This window comes from Peromyscus maniculatus, chromosome 5, assembly GCF_049852395.1.
Source record: "Peromyscus maniculatus bairdii isolate BWxNUB_F1_BW_parent chromosome 5, HU_Pman_BW_mat_3.1, whole genome shotgun sequence".
Classification (NCBI taxonomy): Eukaryota; Metazoa; Chordata; class Mammalia; order Rodentia; family Cricetidae; genus Peromyscus; species Peromyscus maniculatus.
The window spans coordinates 56,370,939-56,386,007 of NC_134856.1; positions in this window are offsets into that span (position 1 = coordinate 56,370,939).

Consider the following 15,069-nt stretch of genomic DNA (forward strand, 5'->3'; position numbering starts at 1 on the left):
TCTTGGTGCACTTCCTTTTTTCTTTTTTTTTTTTTCGAGACAGGGTTTCTCTGTGTAGTTTTGGTGCCTTTCCTGGATCTCGCTCTGTAGCCCAGGCTGACCTCGAACTCACAGAGACCCGCCTGACTCTGCCTCCCGAGTGCTGGGATTAAAGGCGTGCGCCACCACCGCCCGCCCTTGGTGCACTTCTTAAAGTGTCAGTTTTGTATTTTGGTTTTTGATTTGCTTCTGTTTTTTGAGACAGGGTCTCGCTTTGTAGCCCAGGCTGGACTTGAACTCTCAGCCCTCTTGCCCCTGCCTCCCAAGTGTCCATTTGTTTTGTTTGACAAGAAGGGACGGGCTTGTTTTCAGGTCCGCAGTTGGGAAGGAGCGTAGTGTGTCGCTGCCTCCGGGCCCAGGGGTCACACTTCACAGACAGCATGGAGAGGTGCGTGACCGACACCCGAATCCACACCTTTGTCCCCTCACTCAGTGCCAGCTCCTGCCATCCGGGACTGGCACTGCCCTCGGCCCTTTCAGTAGCCAAGTCAGTGGCTCTGTTTCCGGTGGTGCATTTGAGACACCCCTTGTCCTGGCCACAGCAGTGACCCAGACACAGGTGGAGACCATCCCGGTGTCTGCCCTCCCCACGTGGCTGAACAGGCCTCTGGATGTCCCTGCCCCCTCCTGAGTGCACTCTGGTGGAGCTGGAGGTTGATGCTCAGGCCGTCTGTGACCAAAGGCCCAACAAGAACCCACCCCACGGCCATTTTAATGAAGGCCTTCGTTTGCACATTCATTAGGACAGGAGAGGGAGGAGCTTTGGGGAGAATCTTGACCTGCTGAGCCCCAACCACCTTCTGTGACCTTCCCGCATACTATGGGAACACAGGCCACCAAGTCCCTGCCACCAAGCTGCAGCTGTCAGAACCGTTCCAACCAAAGGCCACCCTGCCCTGGAGGCCTGAGGAAGATGGCAGGCGCCTGACTGAAACCTTAACTGGTGTGCTCGTGGGGAGACCCTGTGTGGGACACCTCCATGAGGGAGTCCTATACAAAACCTCTCCTTGGAACCTCTCCCAAACACCCCTCACAGGCCCCTTCTCTGTGTGAGACTCCCCTTTTTAGGACCCCCCTCCTCTGCAGCACATCCACCTCGGGACCCCCCACTCTACAGCACATCCACCTTGGGGACCCCCACTCCTCAGCACATCCACCTTGGGGACCCCACACTCTCCAGCACATCCACCTTGGGGGCCCCCCACTCTCCAGCACATCCACCTTGGGACCCCCACACTCTCCAGCACATCCACCTTGGGGACCCCCCACTCTCCAGCACATCCACCTTGGGACCCCCCACTCTCCAGCACATCCACCTTGGGACCCCCACACTCCTCAGCACATCCACCTTGGGGACCCCTCCTCAGCACATCCACCTTGGGACCCCCCACTCTCCAGCACATCCACCTTGGGACCCCCCACTCCTCAGCACATCCACCTTGGGACCCCTCCTCAGCACATCCACCTTGGGGACCCCCCACTCCTCAGCACATCCACCTTGGGACCCCTCCTCAGCACATCCACCTTGGGGACCCCCCACTCCTCAGCACATCCACCTTGGGACCCCCACACTCCTCAGCACATCCATCTTGGGGACCCCTCCTCAGCACATCCACCTTGGGACCCCCCTACTCTCCAGCACATCCGCCTTGGGACCCCCCACTCCTCAGCACATCCACCTTGGGACCCCCCACTCCTCAGCACATCCACCTTGGGGACCCCCACTCCTCAGCAATCCACCTTTGGGACCCCCCACTCCTCAGCACATCCACCTTGGGGACCCCACATTCTCCAGCACATCCACCTTGGGGACCCCACATTCTCCAGCACATCCACCTTGGGGACCCCTCACTCTCCAGCACATCCACCTTGGGGACCCCCCACTCTCCAGCACATCCACCTTGGGGATCACACACACACTGCAGCACATCCACCTTGGGGACCCCCCCTCACTCCTCAGCACATCCACCTTGAGGGTCACTCACACACTGCAGCACATCCACCTTGGGGACCCCCCCACTCCTCAGCACATCCACCTTGGGGACCCCCCACTCTCCAGCACATCCACCTTGGGACCCCCCACTCTCCAGTACATCCACCTTGGGGATCACTCACACACTGCAGCACATCCACTCACCCCGAACACAAGTCCACCAGACACTGACACTCATCAGACAGGCTGCCGCAAGACTTCAGTCTGGTGTGAGGTAACGACCCAAGGGACTGAGGTAGAGATCAAGGAGGAGACAGGGCCACGGCACAGGGACTTGGGAGAGGATGTGGCCACAGAAGATAGAGGTGTCTGGCCCAGCAGTGGTGGCGTACACCTTTAATCCTGGCACTCGGGAGGCAGAGGTAGACAGATCTCTGTGAGTTCGAGGACAGCCTGGACTACAGAGCGAGTTCCAGGACAGCCAGGGGTACACAGAGAAACCCTTTCTCAACAAACAAACAAAAAGCCAGAAGACGGAGGTGTCAAGGCTGGGTCCGGGATGGGTACACACCTACTACAGAGCCAGTGCCTCGCCCTTGGCCCCAAGGTGACCTTGGCTAACACTGAGCGAGCCTTGTGGTGAGACTCTGGTCTGGCACTCTTCATAGCAGCAATGAGAGTCCAGGAATGGCAGGAGGACCCTGCAGTGACTTAGCTACTGTCCCCTTGGGAAAGACACGTGCTTTGGGAGACAGGATGGAACCCAGAGCCAGGTATGGGAAAGCCAACCCCAGAGAGGTCAGCTGCCCATAGGAGGGCAGGAGGCAGTGACCAAGGAGAGTAGCCTGGAGGCAGCCAAAGGGCAGGTTCCCGAGGTGTGCAGGGACCTACAGAGGAGTCTAGAATGTTCTACCACTATGGAGGGTCTGGCTACAGGGCCACTGAAGGAAAAGTGAGCTGGTGGTGGGAGGCGCCCTGCAGGTGGGTGCTGTGTGTCTCACAACCATCTAACCTGGGCAAGGCATAGTGAGGGGTGGGCAGCCAGATGGGGCTGCACATCTGGCATTTCTAGCAGAGGGGCAGTACAGGCCCAGATGTGGTCCAGAGGGTCTCCTCAGCAGACACCAGCTCCAGCACTGTCCTTAACCTGTCTCTGTGAACTCACGGCCAGCTCAGCCTGGAACTCTGGACCCGGCAGGAGGCTCCCACATTTCCCCGCATGCACCTGTTTCCTGGCTTCTGCCAGTCCACGTCTGTGTGGAAAACAGAGCAGCGGGAAGGGCCATGGCCCCTGAGGACCAATTTCCCCCCATCTTCCTCATGGATTCAGCCTTCTTCTTGGACTCTGTGGCTAAAAGGGACACACAGGTGGGTGCCCTCTTTCCAAGCTGTGAGGCAATCCCATGAATCCTCAGGGGCGGCCAGCTGGAAAGCATCCAGATAGGGGTGGGGGACAGCAGCAATGTCTCGTCAGCTAAATGGGTTCTAGTCCAGAGACTGATTCTATCTGAATGGTCATTAATGTGATTTATTTGGCTGCTCCAGATTCTTTGCTCCCCAATTTGTCATCAGTCCTCTCGGAATTGCCTGAAAGACAACAATCCCGGTTCAGAGTGGAGACGGTTGGAAACAGGACTACCTAGCGTGGCTCAGGACCCCCGTGCACACCTGTCCCTTGCTCTTTGCTCTCGGAGCAGCTGGGCTGGGAAAGGTGGTAAGACAGGAAGGGATGACCTCTGGCCTTTCTACACAGTCCTACTTTGGCAGATGAGTTCCCTCCCCCCTCAACCCCAGTGGTGCCCAGGTCTCCCCAGGGGAGGCCTGTGAGGTGACCTCAGCCAACACTAAACTTCCCTGACAACAGGAAGCAATTACCGTGGCCACTGGTGGTCATTACAACATCCTGGCATTGGAGACTCAGGATGCCAGGCTTTCAACTGCTGCTCCAGTGCCATGGCCGCCTATTGCCACACTCCCTGCCATGATGGCGATGGTGAAGGACTCCTACCCCTCATAAACCATAAGCCCCAAATAAACCCTTCTATTAAGAAAAAAGAAAGAAAGAAGAAAGGAAGGAGGGAGGGAGAGAGAGAGAGAAAGAAAGAAAAGAAGGAAGGAAGGAAGGAAGGAAGGAAGGAAGGAAGAGAGAGAGAGAGAGAGAGAAGGAAGGAAGGAAGAAAGAAAGAAAGAAAGAAAGAAAGAAAGAAAGAAAGAAAGAAAGAAAGAAAGAAAGAAAGAAAGAAAGAAAGAAAGAAAGAAAGAAAGCAGAGCAGTGGTGGCCCACACCTTTAATCCCAGCACTTGGGAAGCAGAAGCAGGCGGATCTCTGAGTTGTGAGTTCTGAGTTCGAGACCAGCTTGGTCTACAAAGAAAGTTCCAGGACACAGAGAAACCCTGTCTTAAAAAAATAAACAAACAAACAAACACACACCCAGTTGCCAGCATTTGCAGCAGCCCCCAGCCAGTGCTCTGGCTGTCTCCAGCTCTTGGTCCTGTAGCTCCCTCACCACACACACCCAACAGCCATGGTCGGTGGCCTGTGATCACAGCCCTTGGCATGGCCAACAAACTAGATTGGGAGGTATGCCATGAGGGCAACAGCCCAGCCACTGAGCTCCCCGTGGCAATGCCATGAGGGCAATCCCTGTAGCAATGCCATGAGGACAGTAGCCCAGCCACTGCGCTCCCCGTGGCAATGCCATGAGGACAGCAGCCCAGACACTCAGCTCCCCGTGGCGTCCCCAGCTCTAGGTCTACTCTTGCTTCTCTCTGACCACCTGCCCACCAGTCCTGACTCGAGGCTCGCGGCCACTCAGGAAGTCTGCAGAAGCAATTCCAGCTGAACCAGAGGAGTGGGGTAAGTACCTGCCCTCTGCACCTCTACCCTCTGTACCCTGCCCTCTGCACCCCTGCCCTCTGCACTTCCATCCTCTGTACCCCTACCCTGTGTACCCCTGCCCTCTGCACCTCTACCCTCTGTACCCTGCCCTCTGCACCCCACCCTCTGCACCCCACCCTCTGCACCCCTGCCCTCTGCACCCCGCCCTCTGCACCCCTACCCTCTGCACCCCTGCCCTCTGCACCCCGCCCTCTGCACCCCTGCTCTCTGCACCCCGCCCTCTGCACCCCGCCCTCTGCACCCCTACCCTCTGCACCCCTACCCTCTGCAACCCTGTCCTCTGCACCCCTACCCTCTGCACCCCTGCCCTCTGCACCCCTACCCTCTGCACCCCTGCCCTCTGCACCCCTACCCTCTGCAACCCTGTCCTCTGCACTCCTACCCTCTGCAACCCTGTCCTCTGCACTCCTACCCTCTGCACCCCTACCCTCTGCACCCCTACCCTCTGCACCCCCATCCTCTGTACCCCTACCCTCTGCACCCCCGCCCTCTGCACCCCTGCCCTCTGCACCCCTGCCCTCCGCACCCCTGCCCTCTTTCTCTCCTTGGACACCAGCGTGGGGTTGAAGGGATGAAGGACAGAGTGGCGGTAGAGGGAGGGGCCCCTGGGGAGGAGGATCGGGCAGGCAGGCCCCCAAGCTGAGTAGAAATGGCCTGACCCTGCACAGAGCTGTGCATCCCGAAGACCTGTGGCTCGTGAGGAGGGGCTGCTGTGACGCACTCAACCACGGGCTAGATTCCCAGCCCCTAGCTCTGCCTGCCGGGAAGAAGCCACCCAACCCCCACTTGCGTTTCTGGATTTGGCCAAAGGTGACCCACCTGTTCCCAGGGAGGGCGGCCAGGTTTCACCCAAGCCCAGGCCCCATGGCCACAGCTGGAGGGGTTTGGGGGCAGTGACGTGGTGGTGGCCTTTCTTGATGATCACTTTTGCTGGGGTGGGTTTTCCCATCCAGTGCAGCCTGGAGACCGCCGGTCCAATGTAAAAACTGCTTCACAACTGGGTTCCTCTGGAGACCAACCGCACCCACCGGACACCTCTGCCCTGAAGCACTGCTTGTTCGCTTACTTGGACTGGCTTCCAGATCCGCAGCGCGCGCACACACACACACACACACCACACACACACACACACACACACACACACACACACACACACACACACACACACACACACACACACACACACACACACACACACACACACACACACACACACACACTGTGGCCACATCACATTTAAATCATAGTAAGACCTGTGATGAAAGAAAATCCTCTGGGCCCGAGCTGACGGAGCAGGAGCACTAGGTTGGACAGGTCCATGTGCAGGGCCCCAGAGCAGATGTGGGACCTCCATGCCTGAGAGTTAGGAGGACAGGTGTGAACCAGGTGGAGACAGCAGCATGCAAAAGCCCATCCCCAACCCCCACCCCTGGCCTGAAGACAAGGGAAGCTACAGGACCAGGTCCTTGCCTTCCTCTGCAGAGTCTCTAGAGCCACACTGCCCCCTGCTGCTGCTAGTGGGCATGGCAGGAACCTCTAGGCTGGGGATGTCTCCTCATTCTGGTGGAACACAGCCCCCAAGCACTTCAGATTCTGAGCGGGAGCCAGCTTTAATCTGTTGACGCTTCTGGCACCAGACAGGACACACAGGAAACCAAGTGAGCTCAAGGCTGGGCCTCTGCCTGGATAGGTACCCTGCCAGGTGGGGAGGGCAGGTGTGGCTAGTGCCAGAGCAGCTGGGCAGAGGGTGCTCTGAGGTTTGGAGCGCAGGAAAAGCCCTAAGGGGCTGCCATCCATCGGAGCACCCTTGTCCTAACCCATGTAGCACTGAGACTGACCCCGGGTCCTCAGAGATGCAGGAGCCTGCAGGGGCAGCCGCATGCAGTCTGGTGGCTCCTCTCTGCTCCGCCCACCTGTCTGTCCATAGATCTAGAATGGTCCATACTTTTTTTTTTCTTTGCTGGTGAAGATTGACTCCAGGGTCTCATGCATGCTGGGCTAGCCTCTACCACTGACACAGCCCCAGCCCTTGGTTACTTTAATTTGACACAGTCTCACGAGGTTGCCCAGGCAATCCACCAGTCTCCACCTCTTGAGTAGCTTCATATGCCACCACTTCAGGCCCCATGTCTTTTTAATTAGTTGATTGATTGATTATATTGGGGAAGGGGTGAGACCAGGTCTCACTCTGTAGCCCAGGCTGACCTTCTACAGGATGGCCCCTGTGGCTATCCTGTTCTTCCTTTCCTTCCTCTTTTCCCATGCTTCTCCCGGTGCCTCCTCCCTTTTACAGGAACATGGAATTATATAGGAGATTTAAAAAGAAACAGCTCGTGAGACTTATTTATGGTCCAGGTGGTGAAGAACATAAAATTGAGTTCTCACTTAGAGTGGTACACGTGATGGAGCGTGGTTTCCAGAATGCCCAAACTAGGTTGACAGTGTCACCTGAACTGGAGCTGCTGGCCCTTCTCACTGCCTTCCTGGCAAGCCACCATGGCAAGCCCAGGACGGATCACACCACATTCCTAAGCCGCACACACCTGGGGTTGCCACAGGGGCCAGTGTGGGAGCTGGCATCACCAGCAGAGGCAGGAACCAGGCCAGAGAAGCTCAGGCAGAGCTGGGAGATGTCAACAGGCCGAGCCCTGGGGAGGAGACTCTGCCAGGCTGATGGGGAGAAGGAGAGTCTTCAGGAGCCATCTGAGATGGAGCTCACACTGATGCTAGCCACCCCACAGCTGCCAACATTCCTGAAAGCAGGTGCCGGGTTCATCACTCGGAAGACCTGCCTCAAAGGCCAAAGGGAAAATGAGGAGGAGCCAACAGCTGGAGGCTCTGGTGGGCCCATCGGGGGATTCTAATGGTCTTTGATTTGGACATCTTTAAAGTGTCCTCTGTTCTGGCTTCTCCCGGCTCCCCACCTAGGTAAGGCTAATAACTCCTGCCTTTACTTCCCCTTCACGCCTCTTTCCCAGCACCGGCCAAGGACTTTTTTTCCTTTTGACACCTGGCTGTTACTCCATAGAGCTGCTGATGCACTTTTGGGGTCTCTTAAAGAGGCTCACCGGGGCTGGAGAGATGGCTCAGTGTAGCAGGAATCTTAAAAGTTCTTATTAATAAAATCAAACCCGAGGCCAGTTATTGGGGTTCATGCTGGTAGATCAGAGAGACAGAACAAGCCACAGCTATCTCACCTTGCCAGTTCCTCAGCTGGTCCTGTTTCCTCAGACTGGAAGCTTCTGTGTCCTCATCCCAATGGCTTTCAGCTAAACTGCTGCTAGAAGCCTGAATGCTTAACCAGCCACATGCTTAACCAGCCAAATGCTTCTAGTTTCTGGTCCTCACGCCTTATATATCTTTGTGCTTTCTACCACCACTCCCTGGGATTAAAGGCTGGCTTTCTGGGATTAAAGGCGTGTGTCACCATGCTTGGCTATTTCCAATGTGGCCTTGAACTCACAGAGATCCAGAGGGATTTCTATCTCTGGAATGCTAGGATTAAAGGTGTGAGTGCCACCATTTTCTAGCCTTTGTATCTAGTGGCTGTCTGTTCTCTGACCCCAGATAAATTTATTAGAGTACACAATATTTTGGGGAACACAATACCACCACAGCTCAGTGGTTAAGAACACATTACTGCTTTCCCAGATAGACCCAGGTTCAATTCCCAGCACCCACAGCCATCTGAAGTTCCAGTCCCAGGGGCTTAAACTCTGTCTTCTGATTTCTTTGCACACCAGGCAAGCACAAGGTGCACGGATACACATGCAGACAAAATACCCATACACATAAAATAAATAAATAGATTTTTTAAAATTTAGGTTGTCCCACTGCAGGGGTGTTAACAGCTGCTGCACCTGATGCCCCCGTTCAGCTGGAAGAAGCCAGAGTGGTTGTTCCCCCAATTCCATCTGGCAATTCTGGCTGCTTCCACAGGGGCACGAAGATGATGCAGGAGGTAAGATTTGGATAGGCAGTCTAGGGTTAAAAGACTCCAGAGAAAAATCACCAGTTTATCTCTTGGCCAGAAATGCCCTTGGGCCCCGTGACAGCCTCATTCTTGCCAGGAGCCAGAGATGCCCAAAGTGTCTGAAGGGCCCTGATCTGTCCCTACATGATTCTATGGTTCCCTCTTTAGAGAGGGCACTAAAGTAGCAGTGACAGCCTAGAAAGGTTCTTCTGGTCAAGAGAAGAGGATTTCTGGCCTGGATGGAGACCCAACATTCCAGGTCAGTCACCTGGTCAAGGGACCACCCCAGGAAGACAGGCTCACCATGATAAAGAGATAGAATAAGAAGTTCCTTGTACTAGGGGCCCAAAGGTCCATAAAACCAAACAATCCCCAATCACTTATTTCGGTAATTTTTTTTTTTTTTACTAGAAAGTTCAGAAAGTCAACATATGCTGGATGAGTTTGATGGGGGGAAAATCATTGAGAACGTATAATAAAGAAGAGGGAATTATTAGAAACTGTTTTTTCTCCTATCAATCAAAGGTGGCTAGCCTGCCAAGGGCCAGGATTCCATAAAACTCTCCTGTATTGTGAAACTGTGTGCATGCCTGTTTGACCAACTCCTAGACATTCCTGAGACTTGACTAGCTTTTACACCCTCCCCTTTGAGGCGAGTATGAATTAGCCAACCACATCAGATTGTGAGGGTGCATGCCCACCTGTGTTGGAATAAAACTACGAGAGAGTTCTGCCCTGTGTTCTTGCCCTGGGAGAGTTTAGGTCACGATGCACCCTTCTTTAAAAAGGTCAGTGTGTGTGAGTGCGCGTGCTTGTGCATCTGAGTGTGTATGTACAGCACATGCATGCAGGACCCTTTGGGGCTCAGAAGAGGGTGTTGGAGCTCTTGGAACTGGAGTGGGTGTTTGGAATTGAACCCAGGTCCTCTACAAGAGCAGTGATCACTCTTAATCACTGAGCCATCTTTCCGGCCTCATGGTGTACACTTTTTGCAAAAAGAAATTGCCTTGTCTGGTTTAAAAGAACATAAACACAAAATTGTGTCCTTCAGCTTTTTCAAGAAACATTAGCCCGTCGAGTTAGGGCATCAACATTACCAAACAGTAAAAATGAACCAGTCCAAAGAACAACAGGGTGAAAATACTCTCATGCATCTGGCACAACATTTCTGTGAAAGGAACCTTCCCTATTTTTATAGTATCCAAAACACAGTCTACCAGTCATGCACATACTTGAAGTGTGGCTGGATTGAGGGTATGAATTTTTCATAACTGAAGCAGTCATATATGGCTAGTGGCTACTGATGGTTCATGGGTGAAGCCAAGAGTTTTATCTGGGATACTGCCCTAATACTTGCCAAGAAGTTAAGGGTTGGCTATGGGAAGAGAGATGCTTTCGGTAGATAGAGCTGAAACTCCTGGCTGGTTTTGGAGATGGGTCTGGCACATCTGCCAAGGGCAGGGCTCCTAGGGAGAATTCATATGCCCTTGCAGTTTTCAGAGTCAAAGCCTGGACTTTGGTCACTCAGGAAGATGCCTATAGTCACAAAAAGAGCTTGGGGTTGGGGCACCCATAGGGCCATCTGTGTGCTGACATCGCTGTTGAGGGTGACTTATTTTACATCAGGGGTTCCAGATCCAGAGGAGGGTTTAGAAAGGGCAGCTGAGGGCCCGCGCCCCTTCTGGCCATCTGCAGTTGCACAGGACTCTTTCTTTGTAGAGCATTAAGATCACGTTGTTACTCTCAACCCCTTCGCTGAGATCCAGCCTGCTCACAAAGGATTGGTCTCCTCTGTGAGCAGGCTTATGTTATAGGCAAAGACTGGTCTACACACACCGAACCTTTGCTTGGCCCGTGGTTTAACGCCATAGCTGGCCCAGTGATAGAGGGGCAGGCCCAGGTGGGTGAGGAACAGGCGGTAACAGGCCGTGCGGTGTCTGTGAGAAAACGCCAGTATAACACTCTCCAGGAACCAGATCTCAGTGTCCTGAGCTAATCCCGATTTCCTGTTTGTGTAGACAAGGGAAATATTCCCACACTCTTTGCATGAATTCAACTCAAATATCATGCTGCGAGCTTCCAAGAGATGCTGGTCCTCACTGGCTCCATGCGCTGGCTCGTTTTTGTCAACTTGACACCAACTAGAGTCATCTGCGAGGAGGGAACCTCATTTGAGGAACTGAGGAACTGCCTCTATCGGCTTTGCCAGTGGACACGCCTGTGGGTCATTTTTTTAATTGCTCATTGATGTTGGAGGGTCCAGCCCACTGTGGGGAGAGCTGTGTAAGCGGAGGGAGCAAGCCAGTGCACGGTGTTATTCTGTGCTTCAGTTCCGGGCTCCAGGTCCCCGACTTAAGCTTCTTTCTACCCTGACATCTCCCAATGACGGACTGTAACTGGTAAGATAAGAGAAATCCTTTCCTCCCCAAATAGCACTTTTGGTCCTGGTGTTTATACAGTAACATGGAGAAAAGGACAACAGGTATCGCCCTCTGGGTCTGCCTGGCTCTGCCAGCATCAACGCCTCAGGAAGTCTGACTAAGCTGAGTGAGTTTAGAAGTGCTGTTGAGTACAAATCTTCCCAACAGACATGACCTGTGCCTCTAACTTCACACTCGGTGTCATCAGATGTGTCTCTACTCAGCACACAGCGGCCACGGTGCCAGGCACCTCCATCTTTTAACTATACTTTGCAGGTGACTGTTCTTTGTGTGTTTGCAAGAGCTTCTGGACAACAGCTCCCTCCCTCCTAGGGTCCTGAAGGCTCTGGGGGCACCCTGTATGTACTACATCCTCTGGCCACCAGAGGGCAGAGGCCTGGATGCTCGGTAGCACATCTCCAGCATCTGCGTCCAGCTGTGGACAGACTCCTCCTCCTCTCCAGGGGAGGTGCTCAAAGGGCAGGAAAACCCTCTACAAATCCCACTCCTCCAGGCCACCTGGCCAGGCCGGGCTCATGAGCCTTCCTAATCTGGCCCTGCACACTTTTCCACCTTGGGTCTGGCCCTATTGTGACAGCCACTCACCCCAGATAAGGAACCTATGACAAACGGAAGTGCGGATACCACCAAAGTCCTCTTGGTGAACCGATGAGTTTTATTGGGGTCACTTACAAGAGCAGAAATATGTCAAAGACAGCGGCATCACCAAAGCCCACTCCAGCACGGGTGACAGCTCACAAAAGCTGGAAACCTGGAGCCCACTGCACAGCCTGTGAGCAGCTGACAGGTTAGACAGTGTCCTTTCCAAGTGACTCAGCTGGTCTAAACCTCTCCCAGGCAGCTGTTCTGGTCTTAAGAGTCTTCTTTGTAGCTTGGCTTCTGTCTGAAGGGACTCTTAACTTTTATTGTTTACTCTGACAGGAAGGAGCCTAGTGAATCTAGTCAGTTTCAGGGACTTCCTGGGGCTATTTTGAGTTATTTACCTCCCTGTTTACAGAGCTTCCCTGCAGGATGGAATGTTTTAACCTGGGAGGAAAATGTTACACAATACCCCCTCCCTCGTGGACTAACTTCCCATCAACCCCCCACCTATGAACCCCAGGGCGACAGTGTCCTGGGAACCAGAGCACTGAGTCTCTAAGGGACATGGTCAGCTCACCTTGTTAATACAGGTTAGCACTTGGCCCTTAGTGGGTGCTGGTGTAAACCACACTGACTTAACATCACACCAGTGTCACACTAATGCAGAGTGATGTTGCTTCTCTGAAAGCCTCATTTGATCTTGATAAAGCTGAAAATTATTCTTTCTTTCTTTCTTTTTTTTTTTTGTTAGAGTCTCACTATGTAGCCTTGGCTGCCCTCAAACTCACAGAGATCCATCTGCCTCTGCCTCTGGAATGCTGGGATTAAAGGTCTGTGTCACAATGCCCGGCCTTGAAATTTCTTTAATCAAAGATAAACCCCAGGCTGCTCCCTGCCCACCCTCAACTACCCTCCAAGGGACAAGCTGGGCTGCCCCTGCCAGCTTCTCACTCCATGAATGGATGCATTTTTTTGTTGTTGTTGGGGTTTTGTTTGTTTGTTTGTTTTTTGAAACAGGGTTTCTCCATGTAGTCCTGGCTGTCCTGGAATTCGTCTGTAGACCAGGCTGACCTCAGAGCTCAGAGATCTGCCTGCTTCTACCTCCACGTGCTTGAATGCATCTGTTAAGAGTGAGTAGAGGTCTCATTGGCCTCATGTGGCCCTTGCGGGAGCTAGAGGCAGGAGAAGAGGAGTTCCCCGGGGAGCCTGAGAGGGCTGGACTCTCATCAGGACTTGGGACTCACAGGCCTATGGGTGCTGATAGGTATGCCCAGTCTGGGAAGATCTGAGGAGACGGGTTTGGCCTCGTGGGCCTTAGAGACCCCTCCAAAGAAGGGCTTGGCCTGTGTCTGGGTATGAGGCAGTGAGCTAGAGGAAGGCTGGGAAGCAGGGGCAGGTCTCCCCAAGTGTCTCCCCAGGTTAGGGGGTGGGGCACTCTTTACCCCCCGGGCCAGAAGCATGAGGAGGCCATAGCATCCAGAGAACTTTGCCCTCAGAGCCCCCAAGGGGCTGTCCTTCTGAAGGGCCTCTTCTCTCATCCCCTCACCCTCCCATCTCCATGTGTGGGAGACATGAATACTCGGACTGCTTGGTCCCATCCCCAGGCAGTCTGGACACCTTCCAGGCAGGCCCGGCCCAGATGGCATCACACCTGCTCTGTTAGTCACTGTCCTCATCACTGTGACAGAGTACCTGACAACCTCAAGGAAGGAAGAGTTTGTTTGACTCACAGTTTGAGTCCATCCTGATGAGGAAGTCACTCTGCATCTGCAGTCAAAAAGCAGAGTGGTGGATGCTAGTGATGGTGGGTCCAGGAAGCTAGAGGTGACCTCGGCGCTGGCTTTTATATCAACTTGACACAAGCTATAGCCATCTGAGAGAAGGGAGCTTCAATTGAGAAAATGCCTCTAGATGGGGCTGCAGCCAAGCACGGGAGGATATTTCCTTAATTAGTGATCGACGGAGGGGAGCCCAGCCTATTGTGGGTGGTGCTACCCCTGGGCTGGTGGTCCTGGGTTCTATAAGAAAGCAGCCTGAGCAAGCCATGGGGAGCAAGACAGTTAGCAGCACCCCTCCATGGCCTCTGCATCGGCTCCTACCTCCAGGTTCCTGCCCTGCGTGAGTTCCTGTCCTGACTTACCTTGGTGTAGACTGTTACCTGAAGGTGTAGCTAAAATAAGCCCTGTCCTCTCCAAGTTGCTTTGGTCATGGAGTTGCATCACAGCCATGCTAACCCCAGCTAGGACAGCTGCCCAGCTTGTTCCCCCTTTTTACTCAGTCCAGAACTCCAGCCCATGGGATGATGATGCCCACATTCAGGATGGGTTCTCTCTGGGCTGTCAACCCTTTCTGGAAATACTCAACACATTCAGAGGTGTGTTCTCCTTGGGTTGACAATAGTATTTCACTGGTCTGCAGGATCCTGTGTGGGAATTCTCAATCTCTCCCCCTATCTCCCCATCTCCTCATCCCTCCCTTTCCTCCTCTCCCCCCTCCCTCTTCTTGTCCTTCTCCCAGGTCCAGAGCACAGCATATTAAGGGAAACCACATAGGAGCTGTACCCATCAGAAGGCGAGAGGAGGAAGGAACAGCCTTGGTTGAGATGGGGAGGGTGCTCCCTTGAGGGCATCCCTGGAACTGGGCATTGAGGAATGAGTAGGAGTTTTCTGAGTAACAGTGGAAGGAAGGTGTGCTCCACACAGTGCACCTCAGGGAACAAGGTGACACTGGAGGAAGGGGGTGGACCAAGAGGACTTAGGGGTGGACTAGTAGTTGTATGTGAGAGTGACTAGTGGGACAAAGTGGTGGGAAGGGTGTTGTGGTGGACCAAGAGCCACCTGGGCCGAGAATGCTGACGTAGATCTGTGGGGTGGGCTGGCCATCGGGTCAGCTGGGTGTAAGAGCTGAGAGCTTCTAGCTTGTGTGTAAAGCCACGAGACCAGGAGGAGCACTGGGGGAGAGTGAGGATAAAGAGCCCCGACCAGCCTGGAGTCTCTGGGCACTGGGGCACCACCCAGTGGTGGGGCTGAGAACCCTGGCTGAGCAGATGGGTTTCAGGTGGCATATGGATCTCCTGGGCACAAAGCTGGGGGCCTTTAGCCTGGTGCAGCTTCGTCCCTTCTGCTCAGGGTCTGGGCCCTCAGTAATAGATGAAAATCAACCAAGTCTCCACCAGTCCACCCTGGGTCTGCCCAGGCCAGGA